General features: G+C 38.7%; 1 non-coding gene across 1 annotated transcript; it reads right to left on the reverse strand.

Annotated features, from left to right (window-relative positions):
* Positions 1–1,934: 1,934 nt before the first annotated feature.
* LOC131152561 (small nucleolar RNA R71) lies at positions 1,935–2,040 on the reverse strand. Its single transcript, XR_009136053.1, has one exon. It is a non-coding gene; the product is annotated as a small nucleolar RNA R71 (small nucleolar RNA).
* Positions 2,041–12,534: the final 10,494 nt, after the last annotated feature.

The raw sequence follows: 12,534 nt of genomic DNA on the forward strand, positions 1-12,534 counted from the left end.
TATAGTACCAGAACTGAGAACAGAAATACCAAAAGTCTCAATGAAATGTTTGACCAAGAAACCCTGACGGGTGACCATGTTGAGTTTCTAAGATTTACTGAAAACAAATATCCTGCAAGTATTAACCATCAGCTCGACTAGCAAAACCCTAAGGTGTGAAGCAGTCAAAGACATTGAAGATTCGAATTCCTTATTTCCTGCAAGTCTCGACTAAGGCATGCATAAGAATGACATAGGGGCGACTTGGTCGACAACAACGATCTTCTGCACGAGATTCACAACAAACTTTCCTAACTTGTAAAACAAACCTTGTAAACCCTAGAGCCTATAAATATTCGCTACAAACACAAGCTCGGGTTTCCTCTTTGGCCTCTCTCAGGTTAGTGACAGACTTGAGATGTTATTAAGAGCCATTGTAGGTTAGGTAGAATAGGTTTTCAATTCTTGTTTTGGTGCATGTATGAAGTGTCCAACAACCTATGACAATCGGTAGCATTCATGTGCTCTCCGTGTATATTACACAAACTTCTTTTGTACTTCCTAGAGTTAATGATAGAAGTGATGAATGCAAAGGGATGATCTTTTTACATGCCTTCTCTTTACTACTTTCCTTTACAGCTTTTATTTACTGCTTTCATTTATGGTTTTGATTGTCATGATGTTTAGTGACAAGATTAGCACCTCTATTGCTTTAGTCAAGTACACGTATTAGGTTAAAGTCTCCCACAGAGGTTCTCATTATCATTGGTGATAGAGCATACTCTAGTTCCTGACCGTGCTCCGGATGGCTGGTGCACCCTTGCTACTCTACGCCATCAAATGGCTCCTTGGATTGTTTAGCCAAATTCCAGTTAGTTTAGTACGGAAAACTCACTAAACTTGGAGTACGCAGAACAACATCCTAAACTATACTCATGTCTAAACATTGTTTTGTAGGAGTAGAGTTAATTTAGATTCACTTGCTTTCTTTTACATGTTTTCTAGTAGTTGATAGAAAACAAATCAAAAATATCATCTTTACTTCTCTTTTATACAAGGTTGTAGTAAACTAATTTGGAAGTGGTTTGAAAACTGCACTTTAAGTCTCCGTGGATCGATACCCAACTTACCCACTTTCTACTAAACTTGGGATTAGTTAGATTTTATAAATTTTATTTTTGGTAGTTAAGGATCCAAGCCTTGGCAAGCCAACCAAATTTTGGCGCCATTGCTGGGGACTTGGCTACAATTATAAGCCAACTTCCACTTTAGAGTATTGTTGCCTTGTGTTTTTTATTTGCTCTCCTTTTATTTTCATCTTTCTTTATTTATTTTCATTTTGTTTGTTTTCTCTGAACTCTTGATTCTAGGTGCTTTAGCTATGTATGTTTGGTTTGCGCTCTAGGGATCCTGAGGCAGTTCCTATAGATCTCAAGATTGAAAGATCCCATAGGTCCGCTAGGAAACTTGCCTCCAATCCAAAGATTGCTGAGTGGTCTAAGCCAAAACTCATGGCTCAACAAAACCCACCGGTTCTCACTAATCAATTCTCGAAACCACAAGCCCCCCACTTACCTGTGGTGGGAGAGCAACCAACTCGACTGCTTAGGGACTACTTTGTGCCTAATGCATACACTTCGCCATCCTACATCCAGTTCCTAGATGTTTAGGGGCACAATTTGAGATTAAGACTTCAATCATCTCGATGCTACCCAACTTTCATAGGAACCCCACTAAAAATCCTTATCAGCATTTAGATGAGTACTTGGAGATTTGGTCCACCATCTGCATACCTATTTTTAGTGAATACGCCCTTCCTCGTAAGCCATTTCCATTCTCTTTGAAGGATAAGGACAAATATTGGCTGACGTCCTTAAAGTCGAACTGGGTGACCAACTGGGCCACCATGCAGCATGAATTCCTAAAAAAGTACTTCCCAATTGGGAAGAGTAACTAGCTGCGAAGGGCAATCACAAGTTTCACACAAACGAATAGGGAACTTTTCTTCGAGACTTGGGAACGTTTTAGGGACCTGCTCCGTAAATGCCCACATCATCAGGTTCCCAAGTGGCAATTAGTTCATACTTTTTACGAAAGGTTAGCCGAGAAAGATAGGTCCATGGTTGATGCATCGTGCGGAGGTACTTTCCTCACAAAGCACGAGAACGAGGCATGGATTCTCTTCTCTCAAGTATGTTTTCTTAGGTTCCTAAGAGACCCTGCCTGTAATCATATCATCTAGCTTGGATAGCTCACAAGAGTTAAGGCTCATTCATGTTCTCTAACAACATATAAGAGCAATAGTAGCATACCTTAGGGAAATAGATACATTCGTCTACATGCACCGGATTCATCTCGAGGCAAATGTTAAACTAATCCGTGAGATGCAACGGGGACTTAACCCCAATATGAAGGAAGTGGTCTTGAAGGAAGTGGTTAAACTCTTAAATGCAGGGATCATATTTCCCATATCTAATAGTGAAGTTGTGAGCCCCACGCATGTGGTCCCCAAAGAAATCCGGGATCACTATTGTTAAGAATGATAAGGGAGAAGGTACCCCCACTCATGCTACCAGCGATTGGTGGGTATGCATTAACTATAGGACACTTAATAACCTCACTCAGAAGGACCACTTTCCATTACCATTCAACGATCAAATTTTAGAGAGGTTAGCAGGAAAAAATTTCTATTACTTCTTGGATGGATATTTTGGGTACAATTAGGTCGTAGTCCACCCAGATGGTTAGGAGAAAACTACCTTCACCTGTCCATTTGGCACCTTTGCATAAACAAGGATGCCTTTTAGGCTATGCAATGCCCCAGCAACATTTCAAAGGGGCATGCTAGCCATATTTTCCAACATGGTGGAGAAATTTATTTAGGTGTTTATGGATGACTTCTTCGTGTTTGGGCCCTATTTTGATGCATGCCTAGACAATTTATCTAAGGTCCTCGCAAGATGCGTCAAAACGAATTTGGTACTGAGCTGGGAAAAGACTCATTTCATGGCCCAAGAAGGCATATTGTTAGGCCATATTGTCTACACTAGAGGGATTGAAGTAGATAGGGCGAAAGTAGAATTGACTTCTAAACTTCCGCCCCTACTTTTGTTAAACAAGTGAGGTCATTCTTGGGGCATGCTGGCTTCTATCAGCGATTCATCAAGGACTTTAGTAAAATCTCTTGGACATTGACCAACTTGTTATTGAAGGATGCACCCTTTGAGTTTGATGAAACCTGTCTTAGTGCATTTGAAACTTTGAGGATGATGCTCTCTTCTGCCTCGATAATGCAGCCACCCGATTGGGTTTTTCCTTTCGAAGTCATATGTGATGCATCAGACTATGTTGTTGAGGCCATGCTAGGTCAACAGGTAAGCAAGTTACCTCATGTAATTAATTATGCTAGTAAGACTCTATTGGGTGCACAATTAAATTACACCACTACTGAGAAAAAGCTCCTAGTTGTAGTCTTTGCTTTAGAAAAATTCTGCCCTTATCTTCTCGGGTCTAAGGTCATTGTATACTCAAATCACGCTACCTTGCGATACCTTCTGAATAAGAAAGAGACCAAACCCAAGCTGAGAAGGTGGATTTTTTCTATTACAAGAATTTTATTATGAAATGCGAGATAGGAAAGGAACAAAGAACCATGTCGCGAATCATTTATCCAGCATCTTGAATGAGGGATCCACTGATTCCTCTCCAGTACAAGATTCCTTTCTTGATGAGCAACACTTTGCTGTTTCTTCCCACCCCTCATGGTTGGCTACAATTGCCAATTACTTAGCCACCGGGGTTGTTGTTGACTTTTTGAGTATGATCCCTATTTTGATGCTTACAAAACACCAATTTTTTTGTGTTTTTTTAAGTGTTTGAACAGGTTTACTACTCAACACACACATAAGCAAAATGGAAATGGAAGCCAATAGACTTAAAGCTTACTTCAACTGGCGCATTCCATGGAGTGAAGAGCAAAAGAAGAAGACATTTTGTTTTTAATTGTATTGCATTTAATTTTTTGTATCTCTGGTCTATAATAATGCATGCATCCACATGATATATTTGAATGCTCAGAATGACCATAGATAGACCCTAGGGACCAGCACATTTCACTAAAAACCATTTTCTAAAAAGACTAAAATCATACAAAGTTTTTGGAATAGTTTTAGAGTCAAAATCGAGGCAAAATAGGTTGACTGACGGCAGATTATTTGAGAAAAATATTCATTGTTAAATAACTTAGGTCGACCAAACCAAACCAGTAATAACTAGCTTAGTCGATCGAACCACTGTTTGCTCAGGAGTCAAAAGTTTGACTTGCCTGGTCGACCGAACCTGTGGCGTTATAATTGCCACGGTCGACCGAACCAACACGTGTCTAACACCCAACTACTTGGTCGACCGAACCTTGTAGTTCATTTTTGCCATGGTCGACCGAACCCAGAGGAATGGTTCGATCATGCTTTTATTTCAAAATCATTTTTTGAAGAGAGTATTTTTATTTATGACATTTTATTTGCATATGCTCTCGCTTAGCACTTAATATTTGAAAAACATTTTTTAGAGTATTGCTTAGGTTTTCTCCTGGTTATTTCTTTGATAAATATTTTTTGGGAGAAAATTATTTATAGTACAAATATTTTCTTGATCTTAAATTCTTAGATTCTCTAAATATTATTTATTTGCAAAAAATATTTATAGGAGAACAATAATACTCATTTTTCATATACATTTTATTTGTGCAAAATTATTTGATAGAACCTTCACTCTACTAAGCATAATGCATATCATTAGAGAGTGCATGTATTTGAACTTAATGTGTACTTCTCTTCTTATATTTTCATAAGCATGTTATATGTACAAAAATAGTTTTTTATTGTACCGGTTGGGTTCATCCCATAATTGAACTAGGGAGTCTCAGCCCCATAAGTGAGATCAGTTCGGTTCAGCCCAAAAATTAAACTGGGGAATTTCAGGCCCGTAAGTGAGACAAGTTGGGCTTAACCTTGTAATTGAGTTAGGGTTTACCTTACCCTGTAAGGAGAGGTTGTAACAGCTTCTACTCTGTATATTTAAGTGAGTAGGTTTAGTGGAATCCTCGGGGTGTATGCCCAAGGTGGGGATGTAGGTTGGTTTGGCCAAACCTCGATAACAAACATCGTGTGTCGCTCTCTCTTTGTCTCATTTAATTTATGCACTTTAAATTTAGCATGTGTATGCTTGTTCATTTATGGTTATAATTATTTGCATGCATACTTTTATTTAAATGAGATATGCTACACGTGTATGTTCGCACTTATAGCTTAATCATTTTTTCATACATGTTATTATATTGAATAGGATGTGATATGTGGTGAATCGGCGTAAATATTTAATTTAGCCAAAATGCTTTAAAACCCAATTCACCCCCCTCCCTCTTGGGATCACACCAATTCCAATAGTTATTCCTCACGAGTGGACATAGCAGGAGAGAAATAAGTTTTTATCACACGTGCACCAGTACATAGGGGAAGATCTAGATCTGTTTAGAATAAACCCTGATTCAATTATTAGGCGGTGTGTTCCCGAGAGTGAGCATCACAGTATTTTGAAGTTCTACCATATTTTGGAATGTTGTGGTCACTTTGGTGGAAAGAGAACTGCAGCCAAAGTACTTCAAAGTGGATACTTCTGGCCTACACTTTTCAAGGATGCCCGCGATTTTTGTCAATCATGTTCACGGTGCCGGCAAACTAGGAACATTTCCTGGCGTGATATAATGCTTTTAAGTCCCATTATGGTGGTATAACTTTTTGATGTATGGGGAATTGACTTTATGGGCCCTTTCATTCCATCTCAGGGATGCATGTACATCCTTGTCATGGTAGATTACATTTCCAAGTGGATCGAGGCAATTGCAACTAAAACCAATGACCACCACGTGGTTGTTCATTTTCTTAAAAACCTTTTTAATCGGTTTGGTTGTCCTTAAGCCATCATTAGTGATGGAGGTAAACATTTTATCAATCATTATTTCATGACACTCCTCTAAAAATACTCCATCATCTATAAGGTCGCCATACCATACCATCCCTGGACTAATGGTCAAGTGGAGGTGTCTAATCGTGAGATCAAGACCATCCTAGAGAAACCTGTGAGACCAGATAGAAAGGACTGGCCATCGTGGTTATACGATGCTCTCTGGGTATATAGGATAGCTTACAAGACTCATATCGGTATGTCCCCCTACCACTTGGTCTACGGTAAAGCTTGTCACCTACCAGTCAAGTTAGAACACAGAGCATATTGGGCCATTAAGAAGTTAAATTTTGATATGGATGCCGTGGGAACTCATCGTTGTCTCCAACTTAATGAGTTGGACGAACTCCAAAATACTTCATATGAAAATGCCAAGACATATAAAGATAGAACGAAAGCTTTTCAACACAGGCACATAGTCGTGAAATCTTTCCAACCACACCAAAAAGTATGGCCTTTCAATTCAAGATTGCAATTGTTTCCAAGCAAACTGTGCTCCCTCTAGCATGGTCCTTATATTGGGACTCAGGTGTTTCCTCATGGGGCAATTGAAATAAAGGACCCAATAACTAACACATTTTTCAAGGTCAATGGTCAACATTTAAACCCATATATCGAGGGCATTACTAAGGGACTTGTCGAAAAGGTACTTTTATGTGACCTGATATACCCACCTTGAACATTCACTACATTTGGCAGAAGATGGTAAACTTAGTGCTTCTATAAGGCAACCCAATAATTTTTCCTAAGTCCTTAAGTTGTATAGGGTAGACTAAGTAGGGTTTAGAGTCTTTAAAGTAGGTTTTAGGATAAGTTGGGGGTGCAACTAATAGGGTGACTAGCCCTGAGATGGCATACAACCTAGTCACCAGATAATAGCCTTTGTTTAGCAATTCGGAGTGTGACTAACATAGGGATTCATGCGACATGGTCGAGATGGTCAAACTCATGTAAAATCTTCTTTCACACTCGTCTTGTCAGCTCCCGCCATTTTTGTCTCTTGTTCGAACATCGTCGGCCATCTCCTAGCCCTAGTCGCTAGATTCTGAGCCTCACCTTTGTATCTCTAACACCTAGCCTGCCAATGTGCGTTGCTCTGGAGAACCCCATCGTGCTCAAATCTCTTCTCTTCATTTTAGGGTTTCACTTTTCTGCTCCCTACAACACTATTCTTCTTTATCACTTCTAGCCCGCGACAATGCAGCTACGCTTAGGCAAGAAAAAAGCCAAGCCTGACCACTCCTCCTAGACATCCACTCGACGTCGCCGACACCATAGAGGTGGACAGATGATGAGGATGCATACTCCGTAGGTGTCCCATATGTCTCAGGTTCCAGCTAGTGTGCCACCCACTATGTTGGGCCTGGTGATCTGAGATGCGCTAGTAAAAGCACTCCGAAAGATCATCATAGCGATATCACATTATGATGGCCCTGGTAGTTCCTCTGCTAACCCACTCCACATCTCGGATTTAGGTTCAAAAACTAAGGGTCCTTAGGACGACCTACTAGCTACTTCGTTCATGGTGCTTCTACAGCACGTTTTTGCTTATTTTTCTTTCATCTTGCTTTCTTTATGTTGAATTTCCTTTTTTTGTACCACATCATGTTGGCAATACCGATACATGTAATGCTTTTTTATATAGTGTATTGCCTTGAATATGAATGAATATACATGGTGCTTTTGGATATTACATGTCTTTTATGGTACAGTGAATGTTTGTATGCATGTTATTTCTAGATTCTATAATATGCAGGTACACTATTTAATATCACTGGCTCCATGCACTGATCTCTCTAATGCTTGAGTTCTATCCTTCCTTCTACACTTCAGTGAGAACACTATAGTTCTAAGTTGGGGGTAGTGGGTGGCACACTGCATAACACATTTCATGCACAAAAATAACACATTTTAAATTTTTTGAAAATTTTCCAGTGAACTATATCTGTTCAAACCATGCTAACATATATTTTATACCCCCTACATACATCTATATAACCTAGTGTTACATGCATAGGCTTCTCATTTACATGATTTCATTATGCTCACAAACAATGTAGTGAATTAGTTGTGTAAAATTCGCAGAACATGGCTGATATCTTGGTATTACTCCAGGTAGTTTAACTAGCAGTTTGTTTGGGTTAATACTGCTGTGTAAACTCTTATATTTACATGGTACTTCATGAGACTAAAAACACGCTTACATATACCTGCTCTAGACAAATATAAAGAGGTCAAGCTAAGGACATGACACCACAATTCTGCATCTATGAAGGATCTTCTGCTAACCAATGCACTTACTGAATTCACGCATAGCCTGGAAGTAAGTTCATCTAGGGTGGTCTTGATTGAATATGGTGAGTAAGTGAGAAGATGCTAGGGTGAAGGACCCGACTCCTCAATAAAGGCTGGATTCCTGTCCTATAAGACTAGTTCACTCCATATTTTTAGCGTTAGCTCTTCAAATATGTGGGACGTTTGATCATGACACTCTTCCTTACATATAAGAGTGAACCCATTCTCTTGAGTGAATTTTGAGGGAATAAACTAGTGAGGTTGAATCAAGATGACCGTTCTATAGGTGTCTCAGAGCATTCTAAGTGAGACAAATCATATACTTTACACATGCTTGTGAAGTGGCCGATTCACACTTGAATTTATATGATAATATTAACTCTAAATTTATAATCATGGGTTGATTTTCTGTGAGTGTGTCTTGAGAAGGCTGTGTATTGTTGAGATTTGCATGATTGAACTACTACGGAGTGTGTGTATAATAGAGTCATGTATAGCAGAACATGTATGTAATAAGGTTATATCTCTGTATGTAAAATGGTATATGATTATACTGCATGTGTTCTCATCTTTTTTTCATTGAACAGGTGTTTGTGGGTATCACCCTGGAAACCCTCACGAGACTAAAACTTGTCCACTAGGATCAACCTAGGGGTTTAAAGTTTTGTTGCATATAGTAAATGCACCTGTGTTTCCCACAAAAAAAAAAAAGATGTAGGTAGGATTTGGTACTTTTCTTAGATTTTTCTTTGCTCGAGGACTAGCAAAGTATAAGTTGGGGGTTTTGATGAGTCCCTAAAATACATTATTTTAGACCCTCATTTATTTTTTCTTATCCTCACTTTATTATTTATTTACCCATTATTATCACTGTTTGCAACTATGCAAGGTTTGTTTTTCTTTTCAAGAAAAACAGGTTAAAACCATGGATTTAGGCATTACGAGAAGCAAAGGGAAAATTTGAAGGACTTAAAGCTCAAACTCAAATGCTCAACCAAGCTCCTAAAGCTCCAGATCATCAAGGGACAAGAATACGATGCTCAACCATGTGGCGCAATCAGCAACACACAGGGGCGACTTAGTCTTCCACTGCAGACTCCAAGGTTCAGACAAAGATCAAGGTGCTACAAGGTTCGACCAAGTCCTCCACCAAGTGACTCTCTAGGTCTACCACACCTCGAGATACTGAGCTATTCCTAAGAACAGAAATACAAGAGTCTCAACAAAGTGTTCGACCAGAAAACCTTGACGGGCGACCATGTCGAGTTTCTGAGATTACTGAAAACCGAGATCCAGCAAATCTCGACTAGCAAGACCCTGAGGCACGACGTAGTAGAAGACATTGAAGATTTAAATTCCTGATTTCCCATGAGTCTCAACTAGGGCACGCACAAGAATGACATAGGGGCGACTTGGTCGACAGTGACAATCTTCTGAATTAGATTTACTACAAACTTTCCTAACTTATAAAACAAACCTTGTAAACCCTAGAGCCTATAAATATTCGCTACAAACACAAGCTCTGGATTCCTCTTTGGCATCTCTTAGGTTAGTGACAGACTTAAGATGTCATTGAGAGCCATTATATATTAGTTAGAATAGGTTTTCAATTCTTGTTTTCATGCGTGTATGAAGTGTCCGATGTCCTATGACAACCAGCAGCATTCATATGCTTTCCGTGTATATTACACGATCTTATTTTGTACTTGCTGGCGTTAGTGACACAGGTGATGAATGCAAAGGGATGATCTTTTCACATGTTTTCTCTTTACGACTTTCCTTTATAGCTTTTCTTTACTACTTTCATTTATGGTTTAGATTGTGTTTATGTTTAGTGACAAGATTAGCACCTCTATTGCTTTAGTCAGGTATACATATTAGGCTACAGCCTCCCATAAAGGCTCTCGTGATTATTTGTGATTGAGTATACTCCCATTTCCGACCGTGCCCTAGATGGTCGGTGCACCTCAGTATCTCGAGGTGTGGTTGCCCTAGAAAGTCACTTGGTAGAGGACTTGGTCGAACCTTGCAGTACTGTGATCTCAGTCCAAAGCTTAGAGTGCGCGATGGAAGACTAAGTTGCCCCTGTGTGTTGCTAATCGCACCACATGGTCGAGCATCATCTTCTTGTCCTTTGATGATCTGGAGCTTTAGAAGCTTTGTTGAACATCTGAGTTTGAGCTTTAAGTCTTCCAAATTCTCCCTTGGCTTCTTGTAATGCCTAACTCCATGGTTTTAACTTGTTTTTCCTGAAAAGGCAAAAAAACCTTGCATAACTCTGAACAATAATAACTCTAGGTAAATATATAATAAAAAGAGGATAAACAAAGGTAAATGAGAATCTAAAATCATATATTTTAGGGACTCATCACAACCCCCAACTCACAATTTGCTAGTCTTAGAGCAAAGAAAAATGTAAGAAAACTACCAAATCCTACCTACATCCTCTTTTGCGGGAAATACGATTGCATTTACCTGATGAAACAAGGCTTTAAACCCCTAGGTTGGTTCTAGTGGATGAGTTCTAGTCTCGTGAGGGTTTCCCGGGTGATACCCACAAACACCAGTGCAGTAAACAGAATATAAGAACACATGCAATATAATTATACCATTTTATATACAGAGATATAACCTTATTACATACAGATTCCTTCATACACAACTCCATTATACACACACTTCACAGCATTTCAATCATGCGAAGCTCAACACAAAACAGTCATTTCAAGACACCACCCATAGAGAATCAACTCATGATTATCATTCAAAGTTAATATTAGCATGTAAATCCAAGTATGAATTGGCCACTTCACAAGGCATGTGTAACGTATATGATTTGTTTCACTGAGAATGCTCTGGGATACCTATAGAACGGTCATCTTGACTGAACCTCACTGGTTTATTCCTTCAAAATTCACTCAAAAGAATGGGTTCACTCTTATATGTGAGGAAGAGTTTCATGATCAAAGGTCTCACATATTTGAATAACTAACGCTAGAATTATGGATTGGACTAGTCTTATGGGGAAGGAGTCTAGCCCTTACTGAGTTGTTGGGTCCTTCACCTTAGCATCTTCTTACTTACTCACCACATTTAATCAAAACCACCCTAAATGAACTTATTCCCAGACTAGCATGAATTCAGCAAATGCATTGGTCAGAAGATCCTTCATACATGCAGAATTGTAGTGTCGTGTCCTTAGCTTGACCTCTTTATCTTTGCTCAGAGCAGGTGTATATATATAATTTTTATTTTATTTTTTTCATTTTTCTCTACTCAGGTTTTTATTTCTTTTTCATTTTCTTTCTTTGCATGGTTAGCTAAGATAATCATCCCATTCTTATATTGTCTTCATGTTTCCAATGGGAATGTAGCTTGAACAAGAGTCCAAGGAAAAAGTCTATCTCTAAGGTGGCTTAACCTTCATGTCTTGAGTAAGCTATAAGACCTAAATTTATATCTCCTAACTTGATGTCACCTCTAGACTAGAAAATACAAGAGCAAATACTAGTTAACAAAGGAAATCCAACAAAAGAAGGAAGGTTGAGTTTTATAAACTCAAAGTTTGACGTCAAAAACTTGAGAAGTGAACGAATGTCTCAACATTACCTCACAAGGTATCATAGTTGCCACAGTTGTTCTCTCAATACTCTCAAAGAACCCTAAGTTCTACAAATCACGTATAAGTGTGTTTTTAGCCCCATGAAGTACCACAGTCGGCCATGTTATGCTAATTTTACACAAGTAATTCACTATCTTTTTAGTGAATCTAATGAAATCGTGCAGTAGAGAAGCCTAGGCATGTAACACTAGGTTATATAGGTGTATGTAGAGGGTATAAAATATATGTTAGCATGGTTCACTAAAGATGTTCAAAAATTTTACACTGTGTCATTTTTGTGCATGAAATGTGTCATGCAGTGTGTCACCCCCTGCCCCCAACTTAGAACATCAGTGTCCCATTAGAGTGTTAGAAAAAAAAAATAGAACCTAGGCATAGGATAGGACAGTGCATGGCGCCAATAATAACAAACAGTGATCTGTATATTAGAAAATCCAAAAATTGCATGCATGCAATAATACACTATTAGCAAAAAAGACATGTAGTAGCCAAAAGTACCATGAAAGTTTTCATTACGTTACAAAAACTACATTATAGAGCAGGAAGGTCATTACAATCATAGTGAAAGAACAAAAAGGAAAAAAAAAAAAAAGTGTGCCTCAGAAGCACATTAAAAA

The sequence above is a fragment of the Malania oleifera genome, chromosome 3, assembly GCF_029873635.1.
Source record: "Malania oleifera isolate guangnan ecotype guangnan chromosome 3, ASM2987363v1, whole genome shotgun sequence".
Taxonomy (NCBI): domain Eukaryota; kingdom Viridiplantae; phylum Streptophyta; class Magnoliopsida; order Santalales; family Ximeniaceae; genus Malania; species Malania oleifera.